Below are 16,223 nucleotides of genomic sequence, written 5' to 3'. Positions count from 1 at the left end.
GTGATGGGAAGAGTAATGCCAAAGGGTTAATGCTGTGTTCAATACTCAGCACAATGAAAGGTAAACATCTGCATATAATGTAAATATTGTTTTCATAGACTCAATCAAGAGGTTTTGTTTCAGAGGTGGGATCACTGCTTGTGCAGTCAGGATCGTGTGCCATTTTATTACATACACAAAATAACTGTGACGGTCAGGTGTGACAAGGATCATGGTTGGATGAGTAACAGTGATCTTACGGAGGCCTCACTTGCAGACTTGATGTGCAGCCAAGAAATATTAGGGGTTTTTTTTTTATTGCCCACTAGCGGCGTTTAGTACCTTTATAGCACAACGGTGGAGGGAATAAATGAGTGAAGCAGTGGTTAGTGTGTGGCTGCAGGTGCTGTGTAACTCCTAAAGTAACACTGAGTTAGAGTTTTTCTGCCTTTCTCCTTCTCATTTATGTGTCTGAACATGGACAATGTATTAAAAATCAGAAGTTGGTCGCTGTTCTGCAAATTATTTGTTAGATGATCTGTTTTTTAGTGAAGGAAATGGACCAACTGGCACTTTTCATTTCTGAAAAACACTATTTTATGTTGATTGAAATCCCAGCAGTTGTTAGATTGAAAAACGGACAGGCATCCACCCACTCGTGGTTGAGTGGCATGTGTCAGTTCTACACATGAGCCACTTTTGACCAGCGGATACCGCCGCTGCCCGCCCATGATAAAATCGGCCTGTTAGCATGTGATTTATTGTTAGTGGCATAAATTCTGTAGCGTAAAAAAACTCATAAATTTCATATCACTGTTGTTAACATGGCTACGGTTAGTCAAGCCATCACAGTCCAATAGAAATACCAACAGATACACAGTTTAGGAGGAAGGGATGCTCACTGTAGAATCAGCATATATTACTGCCATCCCACTTTTACTCCCGCTGTGGCATACCAGGTTTAGGACACTTTTAAAGCACCCCCATTCCTGTGGTGCACTAAGGATAAATGTCCTTGTCTGAGATTAATAATAATGTATGTTGTTGTTGTGTTGTGACTAATTACAGTTTTCTCTTTTGTAACCGTGGCAACAGTCCACTCTTCTATGCATTTTGGGGCCGCCTGAGACACCACACTGAATCGTGACTGATGCGCGATGCTTTAAGATTTGTTTATGATAGAAATACACATGGTTTAAAGAGAGAATCCAACCTCCGAATCTTTTGTAAGGGCTAGGAAAAAAAATCACATCTGAAATTTTGGATCTTTGCTGAGGATGAACCGAAGACAGATCCTCTGTTCTGAAATCCACTTGTAACTGCACTGTGAGACGTGAAGTTCTTTGCACACCAGACTTGTAGCTGTGTGCTAAATCTATGCATTGATGTGCCATTTACCTCAGGGACAAAGGTCGTATCATTCTGGTGTGTATCGCTAAAATTCCATTTGTATCTCGGGCACTGCCTATGGGCGGGAGCTAATTGATTGACTAAAAGTGTTTCAAAAGATCATATCAAATACTGCTAGCCAAACCTTGATCAAATAATAAAAGCAAATCCCTTTGCTAAAAGTACAAAATATAAGTGAGTGAGTACCGTGTATCAGGGATGTATTATGTGTTTTTCCCCTTTAATTTTGTGTCCACTTGACAAACACTAACATGTAATTTTTTGTGGCTTTGATCTGGTATGGTGCTAGTGATCTATTTTCACTGCTGTAACAATAATGGACCAAATATAGAAGGCATAACCTCAGTTTTTATGGTGATAAAAAAGACATTAAACAGCATAAAAGTTTATGAAGTCTCCTGCTCAGACTTCTTTATGTCAGTCTTGGAGAACTTGTGCGTCAGTTGTTTTTTCCATCGTTACTTTTTGTCTGGCTGAGCTGTTGCACCCTGTTTGTCTCAGGCAACCTGAGACCTGCAATCTGCTTCTGCCTGGCTGCATTCACAGCTTGTAGAGACAGAGAAAAGAACAGAGGGAGATTCAACGTTTTCTCCTCAAACAGGACTTTCAGGTTCAGAAGTTTATCATTTGTATCTCTTTGTGGACATAAAAGAGACATGTCGAAACGCCACATAGCTCCTTTGGCCTGTTTTTCAAGTTCCTGCACCATCAAAAATAAATACAAAAGTAAATATAGTGTGCATTTATGAAGTGCAGGGAATCACTGCACTTTGGCTGGTTCTAATCACTTATATGGTCTGTTTGTTTGGCATCTTTCGTCCTCTCGTAGTCAGGGTTGACCTTCCTCTGAGCCAGGTCTGTTCCCCTTGAGCCTTCTTTATTGTAAAGCCTTTCTGGGTTGAATAGGATTGGGGCCCTCCTGCCAGATTTACAGTAAGGAGCTCTGGACAGGAGATCGTCCTTGCTAATAGTCAAGAAAAGATGCCGTATGTAAGCTGAATTTGTGTGTTGACAGGACAAGAGGATTTGACTGATTCCCTGAACAATATCTTTGTTTGTTTCCAGTCTTCCTATGTTAGTGTCACATTTGCACACGTCTGTATTCTTATAGACAGACAGATTGCTGGAAGGTGTTCTCTTTCTTGCCAACTATCTTGTCTCATTTTGACAAGTTCCACTCCCACTGCAACTGCCTCAGTAGGAGGCACAAGATGTGCAGAAATCCTTATCAATCATCTGTCACTGACCATATCTACTCTCTCATTGGAATTGCGTTGCTAACAACAAAATGTTTTTTTACTTTTTTGGTTGAACTACTTTTGCTTGTTTTGGTATGACAGAGGTGTTTGACACATTTATGGGACCTCGCAGAGCTTTTTAACATGACAGATGACCAAAGGTAAATGCAGTGCAGAGTGGTTTTAGATGAAGGTTGCTGCTTGCTACTACTGCTACCAAAGAAACAACTTATCCACAAATATGTCAGCTGTGTAGCAGATCAAAATGAACTCTTTGTCCTCGCGCTGCGCACATCTTCTTTAGGATTTGCTAATTACAGCTCCTGCTTAAGGGTTGCCCATAAGAAAAGCTGAAAGAGCTTTATGTTTTTTGTTGGACTACAGTAGCAAATCAGTGTTGATCTGTCACTAGGACTGTGTTCTGCATGCCTCCCCACAAAACACGCAGGCTGGTTTGGCAGCCAGAAAGGGGAACTCAGGACTCCAGTGTCAAGCTGGAAAATGAAATGAGATACACAGCTGCCTGAGAAATACTCCCAGCTTCACCTTAGATTTGACGTGTACTCAAGTACTCATCACTGTATTGTTTTTTTAAGCAACCACTTTACTACCTTTATGTACTCCAATAGACATTTTTTTTGCCTGTGGAATTTTACAACTGTGGTAGCAGTATGTGGGTCTCAGGTTTATGTAATCCACAGGCTTAAGAGTTTCCATGCACAAAGATACCACTTCCACTTAGCTACAGGTGGTGTTATAGGTGCAGCAATGCACCAGCAAAGAAAGATGGCTGCCTGCTCGTAAATTTGACCTAAATAATGCAGGAATTCAGCTTTGCAAGAACCTTGAAGGACGTGCATTCACTGGGTTTGTTAAGACTTGGTGGAAAAACTGTAATAATCAACTTTTCTTTGTTTACCAGAAAACTCTTTGATTAAAGTCGACTAAAGCTGTTATGTTGACAAATGGTACCATTCAATCTCTAGACAAACTGCAACTAACTCTAAGAGGCTTTGAATATCAAATGTTCTACTGTACTGCTAATGGATGTAACTTATTGATCTGCCACCCTACAGATCAGGTCCTCTTTTATAGGCCAGGCAACGGATTATTCATTCAGGGATTCCTACTGATTCATGAAACATGCCATTGTCAGCCTAGAAGGAACCAGTCACACCACCAAAGAAACGTATAGTGATAGTACAAAGGTGAATAATTTTTATATTTATTAGCAGGTGAGAGCTGACCCAAAGCAGGCCACCAAAATATCATCAGCTGGATTCTGTTATTGTAGTAGGTTGGGGTCAGGGATTCTGGTTTATACTTTAATTTGTCATCCATCTCTACAATGAAAAACAAGCCTTCGGGTTGAACTTTAGTGACATACAGTTTAAAATTAGCATCAAAAAATTCTTGACCCCACGCCCCTTAAAAAAAACCCAGATTTATTCGATTGAGTTAAGCTTCATGTTTTTCTCCTGATTTCCCTCGATTACGCTGTTGGGGCGATCAGGGGAAAGCTATGACAGTAGACTATGCAGTCACTGTCATACACAAAAGTTTTACTGTTATTAGCTGGAGGTTTTTCAGACTCCTACATTCAAAGCAGAGCTCAGTCACTGTTATATTTTATGTGCAGTCTGTCAAATAATCTTAAGCACAGGTTTAAAGTTTAAAAATGTTTAAATGCAGGTTTTTTGTCTGTAGAAATACTTTGTGTGACAGTGTTGCTGAAGTGCACACACATAGACACGTGCACTAATGGGAACCCTAAAACCCCAGAACGCTCGGTGACGGGGGAGGGCTGTGCTTGCTGATGGTCTGTTATTAGTGGAGATCCCACTTTTGGTCATTTTTATTGCTGTTTAATTGAAAAAAAATCGCAGCTAAAAAGTTGTGCAGAATTGACATTTTTACCTTAAAATATTATGAGCCACTGTGAAAATGTTGACACTTTTGCTTGTCATGGGCATTAATAGATTGATCAGCTGTGATAGCATTGTACATCTCGGCCATCCAGCATAGTCACCGATCCACAATTACTTTCTGACACCTGGAAAGGATCTTGGAAGGCATGCAACACAGAGCACCTGTATAAAAAAGCCCAAAGCCGACTGTACTTCCTCAGGAGGCTGAGGTCTTTTAACATCTGCAGGAAGCTCCTGAGGATGTTTTACCAGTCGGTGGTTGCTGGAGTACTTTTCTATGCTGTGGTGTGCTGGGGGAGCAGCACAGCAAAGAGGGACTCATCCAGGCTGGAGAAACTGATCAGGAGGGCTAGCTCTGTGGTCGGCATGAAGCTGGACACTCTGGTGACAGTGGCAGAGAAAAGGACATTAAAGAAACTGATGGACATTATGGACAATGCCAGACATCCTCTGCACACGGCCATAAACAACCAGAAGAGTCTGTTCAGTGACAGGTTGCTTCTCCTAAAGACAAGAACTAACAGACTTAAAAACTCCTTTGTCCCACACGCCATCAGACTGTTTAACTCCTCCCTGGAGGGGAGAGGGAGGGGAAACAGGAGGACAAAGGAGGGGGGAACAACTAAGCTGTAGTGCCTCTTCACCTCACTGTGCAATACCTTTTGTGCAATACTTTTGTAAATAGTCAACGGTGCAATAGACTCAATACTTGAAATGTGCAATTCACTTGTATTTTTATTTTTATTCCTATTTATTCTATTTATCCCCTTCGTATATTTTATTTATATTGTCTCTGTATTTATATATATATATGTGTGTGTGTGTGTGTGTGTGTGTGTGTGTGTGTGTGTGTATTATATATATATATATATATATATATATATATATATATATATATATATATATATATATATATATATATATATAATATTCTGTAACTCTGTAACTTCTGTCGGTGCTGTGCTTTTTTGGAAATCGAATTTCCCAGAGGAACCCACCCGAGGGATTAATAAAGTTCTATCTAATCTAATCTAATCTAAATCAGCAACAACAGTGTAGATCACAAACTCAAAAGAGTAAATCTTACAGGGAATACACATGACGCAGTAAGGAGCTGTGTGATATTCTCAGCCTAGTTTAATAAATACAAGTCTTCCCTGGTGTCTCTTCACCCCCCAGCTTAGCATTTGTCAAGTGATAAACGCCGCTGGAAAAGATTGCATTATACTGTGGGGAAGATTTGTAATACTGGCCTGTCTGATCCTTGTGACTGATTTGGAAATAGGTACAAAGTGGCAGCCAGCAGTCAGACTTTGGCAAAGAAAGGAAATGTTGCTCAAGGACAACCACGGCGTTGTTTGTTATTGATCATCTTAACAGCTGGAAAAAGCAGTAGCTGTCTTTTAAACCATTGATCCAGCTGTTAATGCATTTAACTCACTGGAATACGGGAGTCATAGCTGTGCCTATACTGCAGGTCAGGGCTGTAGCACAGCTGTGTCATTGCTCAATATAACCTCACTGTTACTGTCATTTAAGAATAATAAAGCATGACAATAAATACTTTATGTCATATTTTGGGAAATTCTTCAAATGTGATAATAGTATTTAGATGTATTCCTCTGAGCCAAAGATGTCCCATGAGATCAGTTTATTGCAAATCACATGCTTGCAAAGTTGACTCCCTGATAAATTCATAATGCTTCAAGATTTGATCTTATTGGTTTGGCATTTGTAGTTTTAACTAGGGATGGGTATCGTTTAGGTTTTATCCAATACCAGTACCAAACCGGTACTTTTGAAACGGTGCTGGTGCTTAAACGGTGCTCGAACCGGTGCTTAAAGAATGGAGAACTCAAAATTGGTCCAAAAACCTCTCATGTTCAGCTGTTTTTTGTAAAAAGATAACAATGTTAGCCTTTTCTGCAGCTATAGGGGATTTATGGCATCACTCTTGGCTGGAAGCAGTGCTTAATCAGTGGAAAAAAACCACAAACTTTGTCCTAAACCTCTCATGTTTAACTGTTTTCCACTTTTTCTTTGGTCATTTTAGCCTTTTTGGCCAGGGTGAAGCAAGTATCTGCCATCAAACAAGAAGACAGCCGCATGTAACTATGACAGTGTTTGCTAGTTCACCTTACATGCATTAATTTAATAACGTGGTTAGCCTACTCAACGTAAATTACATGCAAACAACATTAAGCTACTCACGCAGAGAAGAACGGCTGCTGCTGCCATCATCATCCATCATCATTTCTGCTACACTGGCAGGGCTAGGGGCCAGGACTCTACTCTTTGGGTTTTTGGGGGATGTTGCTAACTCCAGGTCCGATAACAGGCAACCCACCCACAGTAGATGTGCTCGATGTGAGGTCTCGCAGCAAGCTATCAAATACGGTGCATTTCTCATCTTTTAAAAATACGCTATACGTCGCCAGGTGCTTCATTAGATTCGAGGAGTTACCTCCTTTGCACATTATCACCTTAAAGCACCTGTTGCAGGCTGCTGAGTTTGCATCTTTTGCTGTGAAGTACAGCCAGACTTTGACCACTTTGCCTTGGGCATTTTTAATCTGTAGCTCTGCTCTAAAAGAACGTACGTACCTGGGCCCGCCTACTACACTTGCAAAGGTAAAATGATTGGCTAGAATCCAAAGTGTATGACATTTCAGGGGAAATAAAGCACCGAAATGTGCGCTGCTTTTCGGTCTGGTTACTACCGTTTATGTCAGAACCGGTGCGATACCAGTACCCATCCCTAGTTTTAACAGGTTACACAATAAAATGTATCAAAATGTAAACATAGCAAACACTTAAGCCTTATCAGAAGCAAAACACACAAAGGTACTGGTAGTAAAAGCTACCTTTGGCCAAAACTCCCATTATTCACATATCATAAAGTTTATAGGACAGCTCCATTGTATATGTACCTGTCTCTTTAGAAGGAATAAACATGGTTAGTAGTTGATTGCCCCGCAAATCTAAAATTTCATTCTTTTCCATGTTCTTGTTTGAACGCTACCAAACACATGCATGCAGGCAGGTTTACTGCCACGTAGTGGTGCAATATTAACAGCCAGGGTCAAGGGTCAGGTCAACATAGACCTTTGAGGTAACCTGATACAATGCCACACCACAGCTTTGTGCCCATAGAGTCTCTTCAGATCGTAAGGGCATGTCTCATTTTAGTGTGCAGTGGCATTTGATTATTATTCTGACACTAAACATGTTGTCACCGCAGAGGTCGGAGTCCAGAAGAGTTTGTGTAACTTGATGTTTTATTTCTCAACTCTGTGCAGCCGTGAGCTCGCAAGCTGACAGCCAAGGCAACATCTTGAGTAACCCTCCCGTCCTGTCTATTTACAAAAGAGTGAGAAACATCTCAGTGGATTTGTTATCTGCCCATAAATACAGTGGGGCAAAAAAGTATTTAGTCAGCCACCGATTGTGCAAGTTCCCCCACCTAAAATGATGACAGAGGTCAGTAATTTGCACCAGAGGTACACTTCAACTGTGAGAGACAGAATGTGAAAAAAAAATCCATGAATCCACATGGTAGGATTTGTAAAGAATTTATTCGTAAATCAGGGTGGAAAATAAGTATTTGGTCAATAACAAAAATACAACTCAATACTTTGTAACATAACCTTTGTTGGCAATAACAGAGGTCAAACATTTACTATAGGTCTTTACCAGGTTTGCACACACAGTAGCTGGTATTTTGGCCCATTCCTCCATGCAGATCTTCTTGAGAGCAGTGATGTTTTGGGGCTGTCGCCGAGCAACACGGACTTTCAACTCCCGCCACAGATTTTCTATGGGGTTGAGGTCTGGAGACTGGCTAGGCCACTCCAGGACTTTCAAATGCTTCTTACGGAGCCACTCCTTTGTTGCCCGGGCGGTGTGTTTTGGATCATTGTCATGTTGGAAGACCCAGCCTCGTTTCATCTTCAAAGTTCTCACTGATGGAAGGAGGTTTTGGCTCAAAATCTCACGATACATGGCCCCATTCATTCTGTCCTTAACACGGATCAGTCGTCCTGTCCCCTTGGCAGAAAAACAGCCCCATAGCATGATGTTTCCACCCCCATGCTTCACAGTAGGTATGGTGTTCTTGGGATGCAACTCAGTATTCTTCTTCCTCCAAACACGACGAGTTGAGTTTATACCAAAAAGTTCTACTTTGGTTTCATCTGACCACATGACATTCTCCCAATCCTCTGCTGTATCATCCATGTGCTCTCTGGCAAACTTCAGACGGGCCTGGAAATGCACTGGCTTCAGCAGCGGAACACGTCTGGCACTGCGGGATTTGATTCCCTGCCGTTGTAGTGTGTTACTGATGGTGACCTTTGTTACTTTGGTCCCAGCTCTCTGCAGGTCATTCACCAGGTCCCCCCGTGTGGTTCTGGGATCTTTGCTCACCGTTCTCATGATCATTTTGACCCCACGGGATGAGATCTTGCGTGGAGCCCCAGATCGAGGGAGATTATCAGTGGTCTTGTACGTCTTCCATTTTCTGATGATTGCTCCCACAGTTGATTTTTTCACACCAAGCTGCTTGCCTATTGTAGATTCACTCTTCCCAGTCTGGTGCAGGTCTACAATACTTTTCCTGGTGTCCTTCGAAAGCTCTTTGGTCTTGGCCATGGCGGAGTTTGGAGTCTGACTGTTTGAGGCTGTGGACAGGTGTCTTTTATACAGATGATGAGTTCAAACAGGTGCCATTCATACAGGTAACGAGTGGGGGACAGAAAAGCTTCTTACAGAAGACGTTATAGGTCTGTGAGAGCCAGAGATTTTCCTTGTTTGAGGTGACCAAATACTTATTTTCCACCCTAATTTACGAATAAATTCTTTACAAATCCTACCATGTGAATTCATGGATTTTTTTTTCACATTCTGTCTCTCACAGTTGAAGTGTACCTCTGGTGCAAATTACTGACCTCTGTCATCATTTTAAGTGGGGGAACTTGCACAATCGGTGGCTGACTAAATACTTTTTTGCCCCACTGTATGTCTGACAAACAGGTAAAGTAATGGACTATTTTACCCACCTTCTGCTGTTGACTCATTTCCAAGTGAACTTCTGCTTTCATTCAAACATTCAAATAGGCGCTTTGAATAAGAAGCTAATGTGTCCCGTGATTCTGCTGACTGTTTTTTCTGTTATATAAAAATCAATGGACACAATGGACAGGTTGGAGAAATGTGCCCCAGAACAGGTAAAATTTGTGCAATGCACTTGGTCACTATCAAAATTATTAAACTTTATATAATTAGATCAGACACTGGTATTGATCTTCAGGACTAAAAATAGCAGACAAAATTTGCTTTAGCTGAGTATTTAACTGTCAGTTACCTAATAATAGGACAGCTTTGTTAGCTGTCATGTGGCTCATCTGTCACAGGGAACAGCTAAAGTCCAATGTCAATCACTTCCACGACCTGTACTTTGGTCAATCACCATAACGATAAGAGGGTGCCGGCCTGCATATCAGCTCCAAGCGATAAGGGTTCACTCGAGTGTTTACACTGCAGGCATGGTTGAGACTAAGATCGTGGTGAACTCTTTAAACAAAGGGGCAGGGGTACGGGGCAGCCCCATCAGCCCATTTTCTTCCTCTATGACCACCATTAGCTCGTAGACTCCTCCTTACAGGCATGACAGCTTTCAGGCCGTGAGATAGATGGGTTAAGCATTAAACCTGTGGACTACTCTTTAATACACACACACATACATACATACATGCATGTACACTGAAATGCACACACTCTGATCATACAAACTGTTAGAGCTGGATGTTAAACTGCTGTCTGGAAATCTGCATGGAAGACTTCAAGTTTTGCTGATGAGAAAGGTAGGGGCTCTGTCATGTTTTATTTGTTGTTTTTCTGTTTTCATATACTTCTACTTTCATATCCATATTTTATATATAACAGCTAGTCTGAATTTTTTTTAAACATTTTTGTTCTACCACTGTATGTGAGCAGTTTGGCGGTTTCTTCCATTTCCAATCGCAGGTTTTTGTTGTTCTGGCCTTTCAAAGAACTACATATTTTTTTCTTCACCCCTTAGTGAGACAAGTCCATACACACCTCCTGATGTCTTGGATTATTGCCCGTTTAATTCGTGTTTTCTTGGCATCGTGCTCTAATGTGGGATTTGTAAAGCTTCAAGCTTCATTGAGTGTCTCTCAGCCAGGTAGCTAGTCATGGAGGCTGGATGCTTACATTTACTGTGGCCACGTTACTCGTGCTTGTTCGTGTATATAATGTTTGTGGGATTAGATGACGTGATCCCCCTGAGTGATGGGTGTCACTAATGAGGCTCCAAGGTCATTGGTAGTTTTCCTGCAGATTTCAGAGGGCTGTGCACACCTGCTTCAGCAAGAAAGTGGTCTGCACGCCTCAGTGACGTTCAGAGCTTCAAATACTTTAGCCAAAGCTTATTAGCAGTTTTCATGGCCTGTCTGTCTAACGTGGCCCTTTGCTGCCTTGTGGGGGTTGGGTGATACTGCTGAGCAGAAAGCCATCAGACAGTATGGATTATTTATGCTTCGCCCGCACATCCAGCTGTGTGATCACAGTTTGCAAATACACTTACACACAACCCTTGTTTTTCTTTCTTTTGTAGCAAATCACAATGGCTTTGATTGATTTTTATATCAGCTTGACACTTCTGATTTCAAAGCATGTGTTGTGTGTCATAATTGCCATGGCATTGCTATAGCAACCTGGGAGGTTGGCAGCCTTTTTTTTTTCTTTTTCAGCGTAACCCCCTCTTGTCTGCTTTAGGCCCTAATTCCAACCCCAGTGCATGCACACGCACAGACGCGCTCACACACACAAAAATACTTATGACCTTGTGTGCAGAGTGCCCTCAAGTAGGCTTGGCTGAGTGAGCACAAGAGAGAGGTCCTGACCTACGAGACAAAGGTATTCTGTTACCATAGGGACCGTTGTTTTCCTTTTTTCCATGCCTCATATGCTCACTCTGTCTCACACACTGCTGATACAGACCCACAAGTGTAGTTTAACAGACATTCCTCTCCACCCTCCTGTTTTTCTCTGAGTCCACCAGAGCTGTGCAGTCTGATGCTAATCAGCGCTCTCTGTGTTTACATTCTTATGCATGTTGGTGGCAACATGAGGTTTAGTGTGGTCCATTACATCTAAGCTACTGGCTGAGAGGTCACGAGTTCAGTAAAGGGCTCCTTTTTTCTATGTTATTTAAATACAAAGCCACGCATGCTCTGGGCATGTTGACACAAAACCCTGCCATTTAGTCCACTGCAGACTGATCAATGTCTGCACTGTGGAAGAAGCTGCAAGTAGTGACCTTTTTACAAGTGGGATTTTTATCTTGTCACTCAATTACTCGATTACACAAAAGCTTGTCTAGATCTTAGTCGAGCTGTGGTCAAGAGGATTCTTTATTGTTTCCCCTTAAGGAGGAATTACAATAAGACGATGCTGAGTGGGAAAAAAAATAGTTTATGAAACAGGATATCCTCGGAAGGAAGACTTGAGGGTCAGGAGTGAGAAGCTGAATGCTAAATAGGTTTACTTTGTGCTAATAGAGCTAACACTGCCTCCATTCAGATAAAAGTAGAAGACCGAGTAGCTTAGTAAAGTTTCCTGCTGAGATGCCAGGCCTCTTTTCATGTTTGGAAGTGCTTTGAAAGAGTGGGAATTTACGGGGTCTTTACTATCCGATTGGGTTTAGTTCCTCTAGACTGAATCTTGAATCTTGAAATATTTTCCCTATAACTATTGTTATGTGGTTTTTCCTGTTGAACATGACAGAAGTCTGAGCTCGTTGTGGTTATCTTGGTGTTCTTGTTTTTACATTTTGTCTTTTTTTTGGTTTCGTTTATGTTACTCCTCTGCTTTTGATCTGTTTTGCCTCAGGCTTGTTGCTCACCAACCCTGGAGCCAGTAGGGACTGTCCTTGGGTTTTTCCATTCAGTTCATACTACTTCAAGGCTTAAAATGTCAGTAAAAGGGGGATGACTTCTGTTATTACCAACAGTGGCTCTATATATATATATATATATATATATATATATGAGGCTGGGGTCTATCACACCAGGCAAGACCCCAGGTGCAGGCTGTGTAAAGATGCCCCAGAGACAATCCAGCACATAACAGCAGGGTGCAAGATGCTAGCAGGCAAGGCATACATGGAACGCCATAACCAAGTGGCCGGCATAGTGTACAGGAACATCTGTGCCGAGTATAACCTGGAAGTCCCGAGGTCAAAATGGGAGATGCCCCCAAGGGTGGTGGAGAATGACCGAGCTAAGATCCTGTGGGACTTCCAGATACAGACGGACAAAATGGTGGTGGCTAACCAACCGGACATAGTGGTGGTAGACAAACAGAAGAAGATGGCCGTAGTGATCGATGTAGCGGTTCCGAATGACAGCAATATCAGGAAGAAGGAACACGAGAAGCTGGAGAAATACCAAGGGCTCAGAGAAGAGCTCGAGAGGATGTGGAGGGTGAAGGTAACGGTGGTCCCCGTGGTAATCGGAGCACTAGGTGCGGTGACTCCCAAGATAGGCGAGTGGCTCCAGCAGATCCCAGGAACAACATCGGAGATCTCTGTCCAGAAGAGCGCAGTCCTGGGAACAGCTAAGATACTGCGCAGGACCCTCAAGCTCCCAGGCCTCTGGTAGAGGACCCGAGCTTGAAGGATAAACCGCCCGCAGGGGCGTGCTGGGTGTTATATATATATATATATATATATAGAGCCACTGTTGGTAATAACAGAAGTCATCCCCCTTTTACTGACATTTTAAGCCTTGAAGTAGTATATATATATATATATATATATATATATATATATATATATGGATAGCGTAGTGGTTAGACTACACGCCTTTGGAACAGAGGATCGCAAGTTCGATTCCTGCCTGGGGCGTCTGTATCCAGTAAGGGTCCTAAGGCTAGACCCCCTATGCTAAGCAAGCCTACCGCAGACATGAGCGAGACAGATAAATATGAAGGCATGCCGGCTCGGACGTCGCCCGGATCAACAAGGTCCGCGTCAGGTGTTGAGGAACCAGGGCACCCTGACGAAAAGTGGGCTACTGGAACAAGAAGGCATCGGTGGGCAAGGGACGAAAACAGGGCGTTGTTGGAATGCTACTACGCAAGTAACCCCGGCGGAAGGGGCTACATGAATAGGATGAGGGACCTATGGATTCTTCGATACCCAACATCCACAATGACGGCGAAACAACTAGTAGCTCAGTGTTCCAACATTCGAAAGAAGGGACTGCTCTCACAGCTAGAGATTGACGAGGTACAACACAAATGCTACGGCAAGGAGGAGTCAGGACGCCAGGTCAGGGGGGAGATATCATCACCCCCACCCGAGATTGGGTACATAGCCCCAAGTGTGATAGGAGAAGGATCGTTGAGTGCGAGAGGAACTGACCTGAAAAATAGGATCATGGCCAAGCTTGAAACCTGGATCCCCCGTAGCCGGTTACCAAGATTACGTGAAGTACCCTCAGAAGGTCTGCTAGATGATGTTAATGCAGCACTACGGGCAATACCTACAACCACGATTACCGACACTAACAAGCTGATCTACAATACGGCAGCAGTGATCAGTGAGATGCTTGGCTACAAGTTGAACAGCCACAAGGGGCAGTACCCTCCATGGAGAAGGAGGCTAGAGGGCAAGATCAAAGTAGCACGGAGAGAGGTTAGCCAACTAACGGAGTTGCAGAAAGGTGCGACGAATAAGGTGCCTAAGAAATACAGCAAGCTGTCCATACCTGAGGCCTTGGAAACTGCCAAGCAAAGACTCACAGCCTTGGCCAGCCGCTTGAGGAGGTACACCAGAGAGATAGAAGGCAGGAGAATAAACCAGCTGTTCTCCACAGAACCAGCAAAGGTGTACTCTCAGTGGCAAGGGAACAATAAGAGAACAGCACCACCAAGGCTGGAGACGGAGCAATACTGGAAGAGCATATGGGAGAAGGACGCAACCCATAACGGCAATGCTCAGTGGCTAGAGGATCTGAGGGCAGACCACAGCGACCTCCCTGAACAGGGTCCAGTAACCATCACAGTGGCAGATATCCAAGAAAGGGTCTCCAGTATGAAGAGTTGGACAGCACCAGGGCCCGACATGGTTCACGCCTACTGGCTGAAGAAGCTGACTGCACTCCACGAGCGTCTGGCAGCACAAATGAACCAGCTGCTAGTTAACGAGAGACACCCGGAATGGCTAACTGAAGGCCGGACGGTCCTGATCCCCAAGGACCCCAAGAAGGGACCGGTCCCCTCCAACTACCGACCAATAACCTGCCTCAGTACTACATGGAAGCTCCTGTCAGGCATCATATCGGCTAAGATGAACAGGCACATGGGTCAATACATGAGCGGGACACAGAAAGGAATTGGCAAGAATACCAGAGGCGCAAAACACCAGCTACTGGTAGACAGAACAATCAGCCGAGACTGCAAGACCAGACTGACCAACCTGTGCACTGCCTGGATTGATTACAAGAAGGCCTATGACTCAATGCCCCACAGCTGGATACTGGAATGCCTAGAATTGTACAAGATCAATGGGACCCTAAGAGCCTTCATCAGGAACTCAATGGGGATGTGGCGTACAACACTAGAGGCCAACTCCAAGCCCATAGCACAAGTCACCATCAAGTGCGGGATCTACCAAGGAGATGCTCTGTCCCCACTGCTGTTCTGCATAGGCCTGAACCCCCTCAGTGAGATCATTAACAAGACTGGCTACGGATACCGACTACGGAACGGAGCAGTTGTCAGCCACCTCCTGTACATGGATGACATCAAGCTGTATGCCAAGAGTGAACGAGACATCGATTCACTGATCCACACTACCAGGCTATACAGCAATGACATTGGAATGTCGTTCGGACTGGAGAAGTGTAGTCGGATGGTAACAAAGAGAGGGAAGGTAGTCAGAACTGAGGGGATTGAACTACCAGAAGGCAACATTGCAGACATAGAGGACAGTTACAAGTACTTGGGGATCCCGCAGGCGAATGGGAACCATGAAGAGGCCGCTAGAAAAGCTGCAACCACCAAGTACCTGCAGAGGGTCAGGCAAGTCCTGAGGAGTCAGCTGAATGGTAAGAACAAGATCCGGGCCATCAACACGTACGCCCTGCCCGTGATCAGGTACCCTGCTGGGGTAATAGGCTGGCCAAAGGAGGAGATAGAAGCCACTGACATAAAGACAAGAAAGCTCCTTACCATGCATGGAGGGTTTCACCCCAAGTCCAGCACCCTGAGGCTGTACGCTAAGCGGAAGGAAGGGGGCCGGGGACTGGTGAGTGTCAGCACCACAGTCCAGGATGAGACAACGAACATCCAAGAATACATTGGGAAGATGGCCCCAACTGACCGAGTGCTCAGTGAATACCTCAGGCAGCAGAAACCCAAGAAAGAGGAGGGAGACGAGGAACCATCATGGAAGGACAGGCCCCTGCACGGTACGTACCACCGGCAGATAGAGGAGGTGGCTGATATCCAGAAATCCTACCAGTGGCTGGACAAAGCTGGACTGAAAGACAGCACAGAGGCACTAATCATGGCAGCACAAGAACAAGCTCTGAGCACAAGATCCATAGAGGCTGGGGTCTATCACACCAGGCAAGACCCC

General features: G+C 43.8%; 1 protein-coding gene across 4 annotated transcripts in view; it reads left to right on the top strand.

Moving 5' to 3' along the window:
* pparab (peroxisome proliferator-activated receptor alpha b) overlaps nucleotides 1-16,223 on the top strand; it is a 94,026-nt gene that overhangs the window by 52,462 nt on the left and 25,341 nt on the right. The window contains exon 1 of one of the 4 annotated variants that reach the window (XM_012922591.4): nucleotides 10,106-10,416. The exons of the other annotated variants lie outside the window; for them this stretch is intronic. The gene's annotated coding sequence lies outside the window, so the exon portion shown is untranslated. Of the gene's footprint in view, nucleotides 1-10,105; nucleotides 10,417-16,223 lie in introns of those variants that run through there. 4 annotated transcript variants of the gene reach the window in all.

The sequence above is a fragment of the Maylandia zebra genome, linkage group LG7, assembly GCF_041146795.1.
Source record: "Maylandia zebra isolate NMK-2024a linkage group LG7, Mzebra_GT3a, whole genome shotgun sequence".
Taxonomy (NCBI): domain Eukaryota; kingdom Metazoa; phylum Chordata; class Actinopteri; order Cichliformes; family Cichlidae; genus Maylandia; species Maylandia zebra.
The sequence above is the reverse complement of the archived record's forward strand: the minus strand, read 5'-3'. Positions and strand labels throughout refer to the sequence as shown.